Source organism: Malania oleifera, chromosome 3 (genome assembly GCF_029873635.1).
Source record: "Malania oleifera isolate guangnan ecotype guangnan chromosome 3, ASM2987363v1, whole genome shotgun sequence".
Taxonomy (NCBI): domain Eukaryota; kingdom Viridiplantae; phylum Streptophyta; class Magnoliopsida; order Santalales; family Ximeniaceae; genus Malania; species Malania oleifera.
The window spans coordinates 74662287-74665060 of NC_080419.1; positions in this window are offsets into that span (position 1 = coordinate 74662287).

Below are 2774 nucleotides of genomic sequence, written 5' to 3' on the forward strand. Positions count from 1 at the left end.
GGGAACGAGTAGCGCTCAGTAATTAGTATTTTTTCCATAGGGTAAATTGTACTGCAACTCTAGGCTATGGCCATAGTTGTATACTCGTATTTGGGTTCCTTCATTTTTTTCAGGCCGATAAATTTTTTAAATTATTATACTAAAATTGAAGGACTCAAATTTGAGTGGTAATGTCAAAATTTTGATCGAATTTTCAAATTTTGAGGGATCTCAAAAGGAAATTGAAAGAAATTTCAAGATTTCGATAAATTTTAAAAATTTTGACTTTTATTATGAAATGTTTTGGAAATCATGAGAAAAAAAAAATTGGAAGGGGGAATTTTAGTGTTGTTATGAGTGTTCCCTCTTTATTTTGTTTTTCTCGCATGATTGTGTAAGTTGTACAACTCGTAAGTGTAAAGTGGAAAAAAGAGATCTTACAAAGATGCTCTACAAATTCAAGCCAATAATTCCACAAATTCATCGAAGGGTTAAGACCCGCCACCATTATCAGTGAAAATATCTACACAAATTTTTGTTATAAATTAGCTACATGCAACGGTAGGATACATACCTCTGGGACCTTGAGAAAAGCATTCTTCTCTCATCTTCCATCTTCAAACTTAAAAATAAAAAATAAAAAATAAACCCTAGATTCGAGCTGTCTCCTGCCTCCACCTTCGAAGTTTGAACTCCGAAAAGTCCTAGGCTTCAGATCCCCTCCAGTGCTCTGACCCTTCGACCCTCTGACTTTAGCCTTCGACTACACCTCCACCTCTGTCATCGTTGCAGACTTGCAGCCAACAGCAAAAACTCTCATTGCTACAATCTTCCTCTCGGTTGAGGTTCTCGCAGAACTGCGAACAAGAAACGGGTCATATGACCTAGTCGAGAGACTCGAGACTCAAGTTCATTGTCCACCTCCACAAGCAGCAACCAACAACACGAAAAAAGAAAGAGTTGAACTAAAAGGCAAATTGTTGGTTTAAGTTTTAAATTTCATGTTTTAAGTTTAGCTTACTTATGTATTTTTTTTATTTACTCAAAATCTCCCTTATCCCCCAATATATTTACAAGATTGCCCTCCTCTCCCATTTACCCCCTTAATCCTACATTGCTACTTGCTAGTTGCTAGTAAACATAGTAAATAGTAAGTTTAATAACTAAATAAAATTAGAATAATTTCCTAGTTATTATCTTATTATAGTATAAATTAATAAATTGTTTCATTTATTTGAATATTTCAATTTCCAAAATTTATTACTTAATTGTAATTTTGTAAAAATTATCATTGATTTTGTAATTTTAATTTAATAATTTAATATTTCTCTTAGTTATTAATTTATATTTATTTAGCATCTAAATATTTTTCTTTTAAAATTATAGAGCAACATTCAAATAATTTTTTTTTTTTTACAAATTTAGAGTAATTTAACACCAAATCATTATAGCCTTGTAATTAAATAAATTAAAGTAATTTAATACTTATTAGCTTAATATAGTTTAAATTATTTTATTTATTTGACTAATTTAATTTCCATAATTTATTAGTAATTTTGTACATTATTGTTAGCCTTGTTGGCTACACTATCATGGTTCATGTGTTTTAATAATATTAACATACTTGTTGTTTCTAGTGCATTCCATCTTTGCAGATCATGCTTAGTATAGGTTCAAGTGACAAATACAGAAGTACTGGATCGAATGCAAAGATTGGATTGAGTTGACGTTCAGAAAGAAAGATCAAAATGACACTCACTCAAAAGGACTCAAGCACCCAATGAAACTTAATGTTAAATTGTTTATTTGTAATGGGGTGTGTTTGAGGTAGCATAGTTTGTAACTTTTGCGATTTTATTTCTTGCATGATTTTTTAAGTAAGAGTTGAGCAATTGCATATGCATACTAGGACACATGAGTTTATAGGATTTCGTCTAAGTCACAAACTCATCATTCATGGTTTTCAAAGTCAAAACAAAGAGTTTGTCAAAAATTTCCTATACTCAAAATATGTTTTCAAAGGGATGAGTTTTTAACATTCTAATTTTAAGAACATCTTTATACTTAGTCACAGTTGTATCAAAACAACCTTTACGTCCTAAGTACTCAAGAAAGTTAAGTATATTTTTATAAAGGACATACTAAGCATATAAGATATCAAAACGAGCCTTCAAATATGTTTTCATAAAATAATATATCTTATATTCATAGGAAACTCATTTGAACAAGTTTTAATTTTCATTAGACTTAATATATTTCATACACTTTTGTCCAAGAATGTTTTAAGTCATTAAAAGGCTTTTTGACAAAGAAAAATAGAGTTATCGTCAACTAATGTAGTGTAGCCTTGAGTCTTGAACACCCTTTAATATTTGGGGCATAACTTTTGTTAGAACAGTTCAAAAAGGACGATCTTGGTGTGTCCCTGGAAAGCTATTTGATGAATTTTCTTATTCAGGGCACTCATCGACGAAAATAGGGGACTTGTTGACGAGTGACTAGTCGATACTAGTCAACGAGTAAAACCAGTAGCCAACGCGAGTTTCCTACCCAGGTGACTAGTCAATGAGTACAGGGGACTCGTCGACGAGTGGTATCATGCCCACCACCATAACGGCTAGTTTCTCATGGGAATTGCTCCCAACGGCTAGTTAACAGCTAGTAGGGGTTTGTGGCTATAAATACAAGTCCATAGACTTGTTTAGCATTGTTTTGATTATTATTACAAGTTCATAGTGAAAGATATCATTGAATACAAAACCTAGACACTTTGCATCCTTGTTTATTCATTCACA